Below are 17,411 nucleotides of genomic sequence, written 5' to 3' on the forward strand. Positions count from 1 at the left end.
AAGCCTGTTATAGGAGAAAAACAAAAGTGAAAAGAGCATAACAATTCTACTGGAGAGGGAAAGCATACTGAGCCTTTTATTGCAATTAAGATACCACATGGCTTGTCCTTTTCTTTTCAGACTCATTAATGTACACTAAAAAGTACTGGGGGGACATCTACTTTCTGCCAAGCTCTTGAAAATAAAATACTCTGTCCTCAAGGTGCTTCCAACACCTAAATAGAAAAATATATGCATATGTACATCGATAATGGAATACAGGATAGGAAGTTTTAAGTGTCATAAGATGGCTCATATAAAAGTTGTAGTGCATGGCAGAACTACTTTCAACTGGAAGATCAGAGAAAGCAGCCTGGGAAGTGGTGCCTGAGCTGGACTTTGAAGGAGTTTGATTGGGACAGAAGGGAAAGGTGGGAAGACACAATTTGTGTATGAAAGAAAGCGGGAGAGACACATTTGGAAGGGTACCATGGAGCCAGATCATAAAGAATCTTGAATAGCAAAGTAATAAAATCGTAAGCACTTGCATAGTATCTACAATGTGCTGGGTACCAGTCCAGAAGCTCTCTACAGATTAACTCATGTCATCCTCAGAACAGTCATAAACAGATCAGTACCATATTTCATATCTCAGTTTTACAGATAAGAAACTGAAATACAGCGACGCTACCTAACTTGACAGAGATCACATAGCTAGCAAGTAAGGTTTGACCCACGTTCGTAACCCACTACTATCTCTTGCTAATAAGGGCTTTGGACTCAATTCTGTGCAAAATGAAGAAAAAGGAAACAGTGTTCTTGTTCTTGTTTTTTTTTTAAGTAAATAAATGCTTTCATGAAAAAAGGAAATAAATGTCCACTATAGAGAACTCAAAAGGCAAAGAAAAATGAAGGGGGGCGGGGATACAGTTTTACTTCCCAGAGACAAACACTGTTAACATTTTATTCTATTTTATTCCCATGTGTTTTAAAACCTCCTGATAACAAATTTAAAAAATAAGAGAGTTTAGGCTGAAAAGAAACAGACTACCCCACCATCCCTGCTCCCCAGCCCCCACCCCCTTAGACAGCCTTTTTCTAGATATAACAATTGAAAGCAATATCTATGGAATTCAGATATGCTCCTCCTCTTCTCCTAATGTTTGAAAATTACAATATTGCTTTTACATCTACTATTAGTTATCTTAATCATTTCATTTTTAATAATATAGTAGTCCTCTGCTTATTCTATCAGCTTGAGCTGGTTCATTCTTTGCAAAATGAGAATATTAATGCCTCATTCATCCCTTCAACTTGCCTCCCTTGACCTTCGGCAACTGCACTTTCCAGAACAAGGCTGTTAACATTTATATTCTCTGCCGCAACCACAGTCAAGTCTTTTATTCTTTGTATTTAAGTTGGCTTTAAGAGCTAAAAAAAAAAACAAAACAAAACAATAAACAGCATTTACATTAATATGACTCTAAATATTTTTTACTGCAAGGCCAAGTGTAACGCTAAGATTGTGTTTTCTTTTTTACAAGCCCAATGTCACAACACCTGGGGCCATGGAGAGGCGAAAGATCCTTGCATCAAGGTGAAATGGGTTCTCTTACACTCTATCAATTGTATTTAAAATCAATCCTTGCATATTGTATGTAAATTAGGACCACCACAGCTTGTGACCTTATTGTGATTTGGGTTTTTTTGGGGGGAGGCGGGAGGAGGGTCTTAAACTGCCTTTTTTTTGGAGCATTTCATAGCCTCTTTACAGCTGAAATGTTTATCTCCAGGCCTGAGGCATAGCTCTTATCCTGGATTTGCCTTCACTCCCTTCTTGGATTGGAACCACTGCTCCCTCTTGCCCTCTCAAGGTAGATCCAGCCTTTCTCTTGAGTTCCTCCCTTGTTTTTCTAAAGTGTATTATCATGAAACTTCCTAAGAAATGAGATAGGAAAACTGAAGGATACCATAAAAATATGCTTTTTTGCTTCTTTTACTGATTCTATTTTTGCTAGAACAAGTACCTCCACTTTATATATACAAATAATGTATGTCCTCCTTGTAAGGGACAAAGACTTAATGATTTCTTTGGAGTCTTCTAGCACAATAGATAACAACTAAGAAATGCCCAGGCAAAAATGACAGGTGAAGCAATCCCATGAGTATTCCAAACTGCCAACACTAGACATCTCAACGCCAAGACCCCCTGGCTTTAAGGAATAAGTGACTTATGGATGACACCTAGACCCTTGCCCTTGTTCTGACCAATTCCTGGATGCCTGAGAGCATACATACACATACATCAGACCATAATTCTCATTAAAAACCCCAAACCCCAAGCAAAGACAAGACTCATTCTACTTTCCTTTCCAAGCCTCCCAGATGATCTATCTGTGCCTGCACTCTTTTTATACTTTCAATAAACTCTGCTTTCACTTCCTCCCAGCTCAAGTTTGATTTCTATCCTATGGAAGCCAAGGACCCTCTTGACTAGTCCTTCAGGATCCTCCTCTGGGTCCTGGGACCCGGCCTGCCTACATCAGAAGGAAGGTGATAAGCTTTCTGATTCCATGAACTCCAAAAATGTCTTTATCTTATTATATATATTACTCAGATTCCTAACAGGAAAAATGAAACTACTATAAGCATTTAAACAGAGGGAACTTAATGGAGAAAATTGGTTACATAAATAAGGGAAGAACTGAGAAACCAAACAAGGGAAAAGGCAACCCAGATATTACAGATAGTAGACATTCACAACCATCCTTAGGCTGGAGAGACAAAGCAAGAAGTGGTGTTAGCAGATCTCAGACCTCAGCCTGGTCACCCAGAAGAAACTGGAGCCACAGAGAAGACACAGCAAAGGTCAGATTTCACTAGAGGCATAAGGGCAGTAGGAATTATACACTGGTTTCTTGATTCCTTCTGTGCTCTCACTACTTGAACCCACCAGCAGCCAACGAAATAGGAGCTTGAGAAATCCAGCCCACAGAGCCAGTGCCTTGCAATATAGAGCAGAGCAGAGCAAAGGCCAGGAATCCATCCCAGAACAAACTCCCTCACTCACACTTGATTTGTTTTCTTCTTTGGTATAAAATTCTAGGTCCTCAGTCCTATTCCTTCAGAGTTTTGAAAACATTACTCCACTGCCATCCAGCATCCAGTGTTGTGGATAAGAAGTCTGGTTCTTCCATTCTATGTGGCTTGTCTTCTCTCCTTCCCATCAAGCCACCAGAGAAAGAAGTCTCAAGCTTCCTATTCAAAGTAAGATCCTCCCATCAACATTTTTTCCTTCTCATCTCCCCTCAACCTTCCAGCATGCCATACTACTTTGCCTCCAGAACAAAGAAAGAGAGCTTTGGGAACAACTCAAATTCCTGGCATTAGTCCCTGGGATTCCCCAGGAGGATGCATTCACTTGCCCCTACTCCACTAAACCACTTGTGACCATGTCGGAGCTCCCTCATAGGTGTTCAATAAATAAATTAAACTCTCTGGAAATAAGAGACCCTCAGGAATCTCACTTCTCTTCCTTGTTTATCCAAGTGCCACCAGAAACTGAAACTCCCCAGGTTCTCCATCAACATATCCCTGTAATCACCTGGGCCCACCCAAAAATGATCCTATTTCCTACCATTCCCAAACCTTCTACTATGACCACTGGAATTCATGACGCATAGCCTGTAAAATTCCTTCCTCCTTCTGAAACCCCAGCAACATTTGAATGTGGGCATCAGGCATTGCATCCTTAGTTCTTTCATTTACCACCCTACCTCTTACCCACTACCACCACTCTCCTTAATTTGTTAATGACTCTAATAGAGTTTTTTTAGTGTTTTAGTTTCTTATTGCTGTTATAACAAATTACCACAAATCCATTGGCTTAAAACATCAGAAATTTCTTATCTTACAGTTCTGGAGTCTAAAATAATTTCAGCAGGACTATGTTCCTTCTAGAGGTACTACCTTCTAGAGGGGAAAATTTGTTTCCATGCCTTTTTCTAGCTTCTAGAAGCTACCCACATCCTTGGCCCATGACCTCACATCACTTGAAACCCTGCCTCCATCATCACATCTCCTGATCCTATTGCCTGACTCTTATAAGGACGCTTGTGTTTAAATTGTCCCTCACTCTGTAATCCAAGATCCCCATCTGAAGATCTTTCACTTACTCATATATGCAAAGTCTCTTTTGGCACATATTGTGGCACATGTGCTCACAATTCCAGAGATTAGAGCATGGGTGTTTCAGGGAGCCATTATTGTGCTTACCACACCACCTTCCCTTCCACCCCTAGTCCTATCACCATTCTTGGGGCATCTTCATCCATTGGAAGATCCATCCAACATCTGAACCTCTCAGCTCCTTATCACTTTAATCATCTTTTTTTCTACCACACCTCAGTCACCTGTCCCATGCTCATACTCATGAACTTGCCATTACCAATAACCCACTTTCCTCCAAAATCTGAGTTTCTAATCTTTTTTACTACAATCTCATTTCAGTGAAATTGCCAACTCTAACCATTATTCAAATTCAAAAACTTCCAAGCCATTAACCATACCAGTTTCTTAGTGTCTCTCATTTTTCTCTCATATCTGTTCTGACCCAGCCTAGATCCCGTGGTCCATGATTACAATCTCTCACTTGAAAACTCTTAATTTGTTTGCCATTTTCACCCTAAACTCCCCTGTTTGCCATTTTCACTCCTACACACTCATCTGAAAAACTTCATCCCCTGGTTAAATCGAATCAAATGATTTAAATTCTTCTAGAGGTATGATAACAGGGGAAAGGGCAGGGGCAAGCCTCTGATAGCATCTTACAAGAGTACACAATAAAATAAATATATAAAAGGACCAGCAACTAGTAATGTCTGCCCACAGTAGAATTCAATAAGCCATAGCTGTTATTAAACTATTCTTGGGACGCCTGGGTGGCTCAGTCAGTTAAGCATCCGACTTCAGCTCAGGTCATGATCTCAGAGTCTGTGAGTTCGAGCCCCACGTTGGGTTCTGTGCTGACAGCTCAGAGGCTGAAGCCTGCTTCAGATTCTGTGTCTCCTTCTCTCTCTGCCCCTCCCCTGCTCATGCTCTGTCTCAAAAATAAATAAAAACATTTAAAAAAATTTTAAACTATTCTTTTGGCCTACTTTCTGTATTATTGTTAAAAGAGTATAATCTTGGGGCACCTGGGTGACTCAGTCAGTTAAGGGTCCAACTCTTGATTTTGGCTCAGGTCATGATCTCACAAATGTGAGATTGAGCCCCGTGTAGGGTGGGATTCTCTCTCTCCCTGTCTCTCTGCCCCTCCCTCACTCCTCCACGCACTTGCTGTCTCTCAAAATAAATACATAAACATTTAAAAACTTTAATATATATATATGTATATATAAATGTATAAACATTTAAAAAACTTTAATATATATATGTATTATACATATGTATTATACATATATATTAAATGTATAAACATTTAAAAAACTTTAATATATATACATGTATTATACATATATTATAATAATATATATTATAATACATGTATAATACATATAATATATATTATACATATATAATACATGTATACGTATACATACATATATACATATATATATATATATATATATAATCTTAAGCTAACAAACTATCTCACCATAGTTATCCTTTTGTAAAATATCTATGTGGGCATCACACATGTGGGTTTCTGATCATATAACCCAGTACTGAAATATTTGGATTATAGTGCTTTATAACAAGTATTCCACCATTTCAGTAAACCTAAATAAGTCCTAAAATAGGATTTTTTTTTACCTGAAAGTCTTTTCATTGTTTTTTCAAAACTATCAGTGTGTTTGATGCTTGAAACTGACATATAAAATGAGTGCTTTCTGCCCACAAGCATTTATGCACTAAAAAGACAAGCAAGGCAAAATGTAAAACACAGAAGGTAAAAATTAAAATATTGTTGGGTCTGCTATTTGACAAGAACAGTTTCAGACATGGCGGGTGAGCTTCATCAGGGACTAATACAAAGTAATTCACACAGAAAAAAATATATATATAATCTATATTTATAGAGTAATGAGCTCAGAACCATCTGTTATAAACCACTAAAAAAGACATTATAAACTACTAAAATGAGACACTAATCCAACATGCTACAGACGTGGGAGGAAGAGAGCAATACATTTTAAAAAGCAGATTGTAAATAGAATGTAAAAAGGTATCCTAAACCACATAGTATATGTAATGTATGAAGACCTATTTGGTTCACCTCAAGAAAGATAACTTAAGCTCAATAAAAACCATACAGAGTGGTATCTAAAAATCGTAAAGTGAGACTCAGTGTTTAACTCTTAATACCAATAATAAAAATAATAAAGAGCCATCATGCATCCATTCAGCTCAGAAATTTCATGTTACATCACTCAGTCCTCACAGGAACCCCATGAGACACGTTGCAATCTGCATCTTGTAGGTGATGTGTTTGGCTGATCGGGCTACAATTACAAACTACCACAGAGTGGAGGGCATAAACAACAGACATTGACTTTCTTTACAGTTCTGGAGGCTGGAAGTCCAAGATAAGGAGCCAGTAGGGCTGGTGTTAGGTGAGACCTCTCTTCCTGGCTTATAGACAGCTGCCTTCCCACCTTGTCTTCAGATGAGAATGAATAAAAGTGTCTATTCCTCTTCTTTTAAGGACATTAGTGCTATCAGGTTAAGGCCACACACATATGACCTCATTTAACTTAACCCCCATAAAGTCTCTATCTCTAAATACAGTCACATTCAGGGGTTAGAGCTTCAACATATGATTTTGGGGGGACACAAGTCAGCCTGTAACAAATGAGAAAGTCAAGACCCATTCTCCACACTTTTCCACCCCACCATGAGCCCTGGAAGGCTAACATCTGGGACTGCATTGTCCCAGCTCCCTCTGGCTTAGAGCTGGGTTCAGCCATTGGGAGGCACCAGCAGGTGATCAGAGGGTGGGAGGTTGGAGAATTTATCCCCCTGGCTCCTGCCCCACCACGCTATGGGTTTAATGGTAGTCACACCTCCTGTTTGGTGATCCCTCTCCTATACCAGCAATTCTTGCCCCATCCACTATGGCCATTTCCTCCCCCTTATCTCTCCAGACCCAAGATGATAACAGCTTCCCATGCTGCTAATTCCAGCGTGCTTTACTATCCCCATGTGTATGTTATCCCAGTACACACATTTGCAAATAGTGACTTCATTAGACTCTCTTCAATTGTCTCTTTAATGTGCCATCTGTTTCCTACTGGATGCTAACACAATAAGTGGTACCCAGGAGACAGACTCTCAAAACATGATTCTGAAATGGCTCACATATTTGATGAAAGCACAGATAACCTCCTTTTCAGTCATAAGGTGACATCACAATTGTTCAAATTATCACTGGTAGTGGCAAGGGATGGAGTATGAGTCCAGGGACAGGAGTTGAGAGATAGTTATGGCATTTAGTTGTTAAGACAAAAATTTGGCATTTATTTGTTAAGGTAAGTGAGGTCATTATAAATATTGTGGGGGCAGCTGGTTATTTCTGACCATCCTACACAGAAAAGGGGACACTGAAACTTTGAAATCCAAACTCAAGTAATAAATGTAAAATCAAAATACCACTATGAAAGGAATCTCCAATCTCCTATAACCACAGAACAGATGTAGTTGAGGATCAAACCCAGGGACTGATTGGAAGGATTATGAAGTAGCAGCATGTATTAGTTGAAAAAATCTGCCAAGTAAGGGCATTGGTGCAGACAGAATGGTGTGGCAACAATGGGCCAGATACTAATGAGACTGAGAATTTTGAACCCCAAGTGCCCCTTAATCTTTTTCACTGGTAGCAGTAGCCCCCCCCCACACACACACACAAATACCTGGCTCTCATCTAAAACCAGCCTTTGCACCACTTAAAAAAAAATGATATTCAACAACTATACCGAAAGCACTTGACTCACTAGAGATACAGAACCTCATCAACCATGCCATCCCTCGTTGGCTCTGGTCCTAAGAGTTAGAGTTAGTCCAGACAGAGCAGTATAAATCCTGCTCCTAGAGAGACATATTACATACCAAAGGAATGATGGGATCTCACCAATGGTATCATCAGGAGTCCAGTTAGCATGCATGGAAGTAGTCATCACAGGTATTACACTATCGAAAATAAAATACATTATTTGATTTTCAATATGGATGCACTTACCTGGAATTTGGGGTTTAAATGTCTTAGTGTAAGCTTATGAAAGTGGCTGTATAGGCTTCTAGTTGGTTGACTGAAGCTTAGACTCAACAACATAGTCTATAAGTATGAGATGCCAAAATTTCTCTGGCGTACTGTAGAACAGTGATTTTTAAATTTTAACATACATCAATATCCCATGGATATCTGGTTAAACAGTTTCCTGAACCTGAGACCTGGAAATTCTGATACAGTAGGTTGAGAGTGGCCTTGAATTTGCATTTTTAATGAACTCATGGTTGATGCCACTGCTACCAGCCCTGGGACCTGAGACTACACTTTGAGAAACACTACTATAAAGACTACTATAAACACTACTCTGAAGACTCAGGGGAAAAAGAACACTGGAGTATATCCATTATGTGCAACTGCTGGACCACCCTTTAGCTATACTCACTGAGCATGTATTGGTAACAAGATAACCAACATCCTTACAGTTTCCATGGTGGCTGACCCCTGCAGGTTGAAGATGACAATTTCAAGATGCCAACATGGAATTGCGCTCCCTGGTCTCAATGGGAATAATGAGATCCCAGTGCACTAGAGGGCAGATTTTGATCCTTAACAATAAATGAATAGGTAAAGATGGGAATGATTACTATAATAAATCCCGAAGACAGAGTAGTACTCAGAGTATTTTGCCCATGGGCAAATATGACTAACTAAATGGACCACCCAGTCCTTGGAAATGAGATAAATAAGTAGCCTAATGAAGTGCTGTTCCATAATATATAAATAGAAAATTTCTTGGTCTGATAAGCCGACACCAGATTTAAGTTGCCATAGTGAAGATTCATGGCTTCTTATGTAGTTTCCAAACTAAAACCAGTAAACAGATTCAAAATCTTTGTTTGAGATGGAGGCTGGGTCCCTCTAAAGAAGCATCTTGAAATATAGCCATAAGCATGGACTATGACTCTCCTTCCAAGTCTTCTTTGGAAATATCTATGACCATTTAGTATAGAAACAAAAATGCCCAGCCCTTCTGAGGGTTATTATAATGCCCCGAAGTGTCACTAATCCTTGAAGAATCACAACATTGTTGTCATCCACTGTTAAGCATGAAGACTTATGGAGGTCAGGAGTCTGTCTCTCTGTGAGTCCAATGCATCTATAGATACATTCTATGGTTATTTTCCAAGAGCCAGAACATACAGTGAAGAGATTACTTATAACTAGAAGAATCTCCACATTGCTTTTCTGATCATGCAAATTATGGAAGGAAGGGTCAAGTGGAAACCTCTGGAATACTCCTTGCCAAAATAGTAAATACAAAGCAATATGCATTCCCACAGAACTGCAAAGATTAATGTCACTTTCAAAGACTTGAAACATGGAAGTGTGGTTGGGGAGCCTGGGTGGCTCAGTTGGTTAAGTGTCCAACTCTTGACTTCAGCTCAGGTCATGATCCCAGAGTTCGTGAGTTTGAGCCCTACATCGGGCTCTGTGCTGACAGTGTGGAGCCTGCTTGGGATTCTGTCTCCCTCTCTCTCTGCCCTCCCCTGGTTGCTCTCTATCTCTCTCTCTCAAAATAAATTAAAAAATAAAGCTTAAAAAGTAAATAAAATAGAAAGATGGAAATGTGGTAATTTCTTCACATTTCTATTTAACCTGCCAAGATGGCTGGTGTAACAGTATTCTGGGTCTTGGAGATGACTGTTAATTATCATAAATTTAATCAGGTGGTGATGTCAAGTGCAACTGAAGTTCCAAATATAGTATCTTTTCAAAAAATTTTAATCCCTATATAGCCAACATACAATGTTATATTAGTTTCATGAGTACAATATAGTGATTCAACAATTCTATATATCACCCAGGGTTCACCATGACAAGTGCACACTTTAATCCCCATCACCTGTTTCCCTTAACCCCCATCCATCTCCCCTCTGGTAACCATTAGTTTGTTTTCTGTAGTTAAGAGTCTGTTTCTTGGTTTGCATCTCCCTTTTTTCCCCTTTGCTTATTTGTTGTTTCTTAAATTCCACACACGAGTGAAATCATATGGTATTTGTCTTTCTCTGATTTATTTCTTTTTATTATACTGTCTAGCTCCACCAAATATGGTATCTTTACTAGAGCAAACACCAAACACGCTGGTATCTGGTATGTTACAGTTACTGTAGGAAATGTTTCCTTTTCTATTCCCATCAATAAAGATCATCAAACAAAATTTGCCTTTCATGGTAGAGTGATTAGTCCATCTCTGACTTAACTCAGTACTATGACAACTTGACTGTTTGGGTGTAATATACTCCAGAGCTGCACTGTCCAATATGGTAACTATTAGCCACTTGTGGTTGAGCACTTGAAATGTGCTATTCTGAATGGAGATGTGCTATAAGTATAAAATACACACTAGATTTCAAAGACTTAGTACAAAAAAATGTAAAATATCTCATTAATAATTTTGCATTCTGTATGTTGAAATGATATTTTGGATATGTTTGGTTAAATAAGGTTATAAAAATTGATTTTACCTGTCTCTTTTTACTTTTTTAATGTGGCTACTAGAAAAATTACAATAACATATGTGGTTCATAGTATATTTCTAGGGGTGCCTGGGTGGCTTAGTTGGTTGAACATCTGACTCTTGATTTGGGCTTAGGTCATGATCCCGGGGTCATGGGATCAAGCCCCATGTCAGGCTCCATGCTGAGTGTGAAGCTTGCTTAGGATTCTCTCTCTCTCCTCCTGCCCCTTTCCCTGGCTCACTCTCTCTCTCTCTCTCCCTCTCTGTCTCAAATAAAAAAAGAATTTTAAAAAACACAGTATATTTCTATTGGGCAGCACTAGGTCATTGAACCTGGTGAACAGAGAGGAGCAAGTACCCAAGATGCCTTAGTAAGATATGTGGATGTCAGAGAATAAGAAATAAAACCTGCCAAAGTACAGTGGCTGCCATATTGATCATTTCTATGAGTCTCAGAGGTTGACTAGGACTTGTCAGATATCCACTCTAGAATGAAAGACAAGTTACTGCACCTTCTACTACTCATCACAAAGAAGCACAACACTTGGTGGGCCTCTGAAATTTGGAGGCAACATATCATATTTGGGTATGTTGCTCATGAAAATGTTTAGGCGTATGTTGTCTGTAGTTTTCCCTTATTATCTCTTTAACATCTTCAAAATCCCCATTTTTATTTATGATATTGATAATTTGGGACTACTCTTTTTTCTTGTTTCTTGGACAGTCTGGATAACGCTTTATCAATTTTTATTGATCTTTTTTAAAAATCAACTTCTTATTTTATCAATTTTCTCTATTCCTTTCTGGTTTCAATGTCACTGATTTCTGCTCTTTACAGTTGCCTTCTCTCTGTTTTGGGGGGAGTTTAATTAATCATCTCTTACTAATTTCTTAAAGTGGGAGCTTTGATTATGAATTTGAGACATTTCTTCTCTTCTAATATAAGTACTCCGTGCTATAAAACTCTCTGAAGTATTGCTTTAGCTGCATCACACAAATTTTCTTTTTTTAAAGATTTTATTTATCTATTTATTTATCTATTTATCTATGTATCTATTTATTTATTTTAAAGTAATCTCCACACCCAACTTGGGGCTCAAACTGAGAACCCCAACATCAAGAGTCGCATGTTCTTCTGACTGAGCCAGCTGGGCACCACTGCATCACACAAATTTTCTATGTTGTATTTTTATTTTAATTCAGTTAAAAAATATTTTTTATAGTTCTTTGAGAACTATTCTTTGATTCCTGAGTTATTTAGAGATGTATTATTTAATTTTCAAATACTTGAATATTTTCCATATACCCTTCTGTTCCTGGTTCTTCACTGAAGTCCATTATGGTCACAGAATATACTTTATATGATTTTAACTCATCTAACTTTGTTAGGGTTTGTTTTATGGCTTAGAACATGGTTCATATCTTGGTGAATCTTCCTCGTATGCTTGAGAAGAATGTGTATTCTGCTATTCTTGGGTGGAGTGTTCTAGCAGTATCAATTAGATTAAATTGGTTTTAGAGTTGTGCGGGTCTCCTATAACTTCTCTTGATTCTCTGTCTGTGTCTTCTAGCATTTACTGAAGGGGAAGACTTGATGTTTCTACGTAACAGGATTTGTCTTTTCATATCACGTTTTGCTGCATGTGTTTTTGAATCTCTGTTTTGTAATAGGGGCACACACATTGAGAACGCTTATGCCTTTTTGATGAATTTAACCTTTCATCATTATGTAATCTCTTTCTTTATCCCTGGTAATTTTCTTTATTCTGAAGTCTACTTTGTCTAAAATTAAAAGTTACTTCAGCTTTCTTTTGCTTAACGTTTGCAAGGTATTTCTTTTCGCATCATTTTATGTCTAATCTACATTATTTTATTTAAAATAGGTTCCTTCTACATCATGTAGTTATTTCTTTAAAATCCAATATAAAAATCTGTATATTCAATTACTGTATTTAGACCATTTATATCCAGGTTAATAATTGATATGGTTGTATTTAGATCTATCATTTTTTTTATTCGCTGTTTGTCCCTCTGTTTTTTTTTTTTTCCCTGTTACCCCTTCCTTGACTTCATTTGAAATATTTGACTCTATTTTGGCATTACATATTAATTTATTTCTTGTTTCTTCAGTTATATATCCTTGTATGATTTGTTGGTATTGTTTTGGTTTTATTTTTATTTTTGTTTTGGTGTGGTTGCTCTAGGGTTTACAATATATACATACCGAACTTTCACAGTTGACTCAAACTTAATATTTACCACCTCAAGCAAAATTAAGAAGACTTGCCACATTATAGATTTCTTGATACAACCCCTTTACGTTAGGATTGTTGTGAATTGTGATTTGTAACAAGAAATATATATTTGGTGGCACACAGTTCCTAAAACCCTTGGAATTTCCTAAGTGATAAAAACAATAAAGGTGAAGGGGTGACTTTTGTTGTTCATAACAAGCCCCTTCCAACTACACCTGAGTTCATGTTAATGAGGTGGTTTTTGGAAAGCCCCTAGATAACTAAGCATGTGGACTGGTTGCCAGGAGAATCATGTTGGTTTTAAGAAAGGGTTAAAATTTTCAGCCTAACCCTCCCACCCCTGTCCTCCAGGGGAGGGTACAGGGGCTGGAGGTTGAACCCACCAGCTATGGCCAATGATTTAATCAATTGTGCTATGTAATGAAGCTTGCATAAAAACCAAAAGGACAGAGTTTAGGAAGCTTCCCAGCTGGTGAACACGTGGACGTGCCGAAAGGGAAGTGCATCCAGAGAAAGCATGGAAGTTCCATGCTCCTACTCTCATTCCTTGCCCTATGCATCTCTTCAGTCTAGCTGTCCCTGATTACATCCTTTTACAATAAGTCAGTAATACAGTAAGTAAACTGTTTTCCTGAGTTCCATAAGCCACTCTAGCAAATTAATCAAACCTGAGGAGGAGGTTATGGGAACCACCAGTTTACATGTTTTGTGACTTTCCAGTGTTTGACTTGAGTCACTGTGACACAGCTGTACTTCTACCCTTGGATTCTGTGACATGTCCCCATTGAGTATGCTTGTTACCTTCCTATGTTTTCTTAAGCCACTCTCATTTGAGTCTTAGTGTCTTCTTTGCAATCTGACCAGAAAGTGTGAGATTATTCTCAAGAGTCCTCCAATGTTCCACCCCTTAACAGATACTATCCATTAATGAACTTGCTCTTTTGACATCCACATACAGCATTTGGTTGCATCTCTGTTAGCGGTATACATTGAAAAATTCCCAGTAAAATAAGTACAAAAATGAACTACACTTTTTCCTTATTCTAGTATCAATGTTGCCTGTGAGCCCCCAGTCAGCCTAAAGTGCATAGCTTTGTTTATCCCATTCTGGCAAACTCAGGACAGTCTGACAATTCATCAGTCAGATTTAGGACTTCTCACAATCAGTTGCCTTGTAGTTTAAAGCCCTTTCTCCTCTTCCGGGCCCCACCTGGCTTAGAAACATTATGTAAAACAAGAGGAAACAGGTGTGGCCTGCTTTCTATTCTTCCACTCTACTCTGGTCAATGTACCAGCTCCCAGGTAGTGCCTTCAGCAAGACCCAGAGGAGGGAGCAGTTTCTTCTTGGCTATAACTTAATTTTTCTTCAGTTGAGGTTGGCACTGTTTGGTCTCTCACTCAGACAGAGTCAGATGCTGTCTCTGTTGTGTAGCACACACCATGGTCTGTTGGTGCCCATCTGAGTATCTTGCTCATGCATATTTCTGGTGACGCCCTCACTACCTGGCAATGTCTTGAAGGGTGCAAACGAGCTAACTGACACTCACAGCTATATTCTTGGGTTTATCCAGGTCTCAGAGATTCCAGGAATCTCTGACATGGCAAATTTTAAATGCAAGGAAAAACAAGGAGGGGAGGAGCACCTTCCATTTGTTGGGAGAAACAGTGAGGACATAAGACCCCATTGGGGAGGACAGAAGGAAAGCCCTCACAAACTCCCCTTTCAACTCTCTTTCATCAATCTCATATCTTCTGATGGAAAAGCTTAGTGGGGCAAGGTAAGGGAATTTATTTTAACTAAACAGAAATAAAATAATTTTCTTTAGTCCTTGGTGCTGATTTTGCTCATCTATAACCCAGCACTTTCCACTTAGCCAGCAGGTGGAGGATAAGGAACGAGTCAGCAGCCTTTAATAAACATTGTGGTGGACATTCAGCATTAGGAGTCATGATTCATGTCTTTTTCTGTTTTCTGTCCTATGCTCCAAGGCCTTAGAAGCAGAGAACTTACAATTTAACACTTCATACTGATGCCAGCAGGCCATGTGCAGGGACCTAGAGGGAGAGGGGTCCTGCAGAACCAGCCAAGAAGATCCTTGGCTTTTCATAGGATGGAAATCAAATGTGAACCAGCAGGAAGTGAGAGCAGTGTTTATGGAAGATATAGAGAGCAGATATAGACAGAGTGTCTAAGAGACTCCGAAAGGAAAGGAATATGAGTCTCATCTTTGTTCCAGGTCTTGGGGATGATGGTCTGGTATACATGTCCCCTCAGGCATCCAGAAACCAGTTAAAACAAAGAAAAGGGCCCAGGTGTTATTACTTGGAGCCAGGGAGCCTTGGTGTCTGGATGTCTAGTGCCAAAGGTCTGGAATATGCATACGATAGCTTTCTCCAGTCTTTCTCACCTGGTCCTTCCTTAGATATTATCTAAAGAAACCATTAACTCCTTGCCCCTTACAAGAAGGACATTATGAGGCATGTGTAAAGTGGGGTGAGGGTGCAGGTCCTAGCAAGAATAAAAGCAGAAAAAGGAGCAAAAACAGATTTTCATGGAGTCTTTCAGTGTCCCTGTCTCAATACTGACTTTTATTTACCTACTTCCTCCACATCTGTATCTCTTTCTGTATCCTATCTCTAAATTAATGGTGTAATTATCCACCCAATTTCACTCAATTCAGAACACTGGGATTAACCTGGGTGCCTCCATCATCCTTATCAGCTATATTCAATCAGTCATTAAATCCTCTAAATTCCTCCTTAGTCATATATCTCTGTCATAAACCCCTTCTCTGTCCCTCTACTACCTTAATTCCAGCCTTCAACACCTTTTGCTTAAACAATTGCAATAAATTCCTAATTAGTTTCCAGTCAATGAAATCTCTCCCCACCCTACACTGAGCATATCTTCCCAATGATGTGACAAAGTAACTCTCCTTTTTGAAAACATTTGACATTGGTGGAAACAATCCAAGTCCCATACTGGAGAGAAGAAAATATGCAATCAGAAATTTATTTTCCTTTATGAAGATCATAAGCTTTAATAAGAATCTTATCAATCACTTAAAAAAAGGCATGTTGTTTATTTAGGTACTATGCTGTGAATCCCTTCTCTTTGCTGATAACAGAAGATGTAGGGAGAAAAAATACATACTAAGGGAGCTAAACAAAGAATCCATTTGCTAGCTAATCGAATTGGGTGAAGATCTAAAGATTAAATTGATCTTGCCTGACCTGTTCACTGTCATCAGTGACACATTTCTCTACAGTTATTTTCCTGCCATTTCCAGAGTAAAGACAAATTGTGTGCTGCCAAACCGTTTTATTACCCACATAAAATGTAAACCTTTATGTTTGTCAAGATTTACATGCTTAGCGGATTATCATAAATCACAATTAACAACAGCATAGGAGATAAGGCTCATGACTTTTACATGTTGTTAATCATTTTATCTAAAACAGCACCCATCCAGGGCTTCAGTCAGCTTTATTTTTCTGCATAGTACTTACCACCAAACATTTTCTCTATTTTTTTGTCTCCACCAGAAAGTAAATGCTGTAAAGGCATTTTGTTTTGCCCAAACAACGGTATTAGTTGTGTTTCATTCATTTGTAAATATCCCTAGTTTAGTGCTTGGTACAAAGTGAGCCTCAGCAAATATTTGTGTAATGGATAAAAGGAAGTAAACGAAAAACAAAACAAAACCTCTGTCGTGTAGCTGAGAAATGGTTTTGCGCTTCACAAATTACGAGTAATGAAAACATCTTCACAGTTCTCAGGACAAGGTAAGAGGTGGAGGCTGTCGTTATTCACCCTACTCTACATGTACATGTATGTATACAGTGAAGCTTGAAAATGTGCCGTGTGGAGGTCACAGAGCCGTGGTGGTACAAAACCTGTTAAAATCTGGCCCGATGACCTTGGGTGATTTAGACCCTTTCCTCGATTTCATTAGCCAATTTTAGGTGTCAGACCCAAGAAACCAATTTGCTCCCCTTCGAAACTACCACGTTTGGCACACTATTTATCTCGAAATACATTCTTGAGAAGGCGAAAAGGCGACATGAGGAAAGAACGGGCAAAGGAATAATTTTTAATTCTCACACTATTTTTCTTTTTTTTCAATATATGAAGTTTATTGCCAAATTGGTTTCCATACAACACCCAGTGCTCATTCCAAAAGGTGCCCTCCTCAATACCCATCACCCACCCTCCCCTCACACTATTCTTTTTCAATTTTTACGTAATTCTTGTGACTGCCGCTAGTGAAAGTGTTGAGACAAAAACGTAGACTAGCTCCGCTACCCACAGCTGACATGACCAAAATGCTTTCGCTGCCCACACCCAAAATGGACGCTGACTATGACGTTCCTGGCAATTCTCTACTGGCCCCGCCCCTCTAGCCCGGAACCCCTCCTCCCTACCGTGCCC

The sequence above is a fragment of the Acinonyx jubatus genome, chromosome D2 (assembly GCF_027475565.1).
Source record: "Acinonyx jubatus isolate Ajub_Pintada_27869175 chromosome D2, VMU_Ajub_asm_v1.0, whole genome shotgun sequence".
Classification (NCBI taxonomy): domain Eukaryota; kingdom Metazoa; phylum Chordata; class Mammalia; order Carnivora; family Felidae; genus Acinonyx; species Acinonyx jubatus.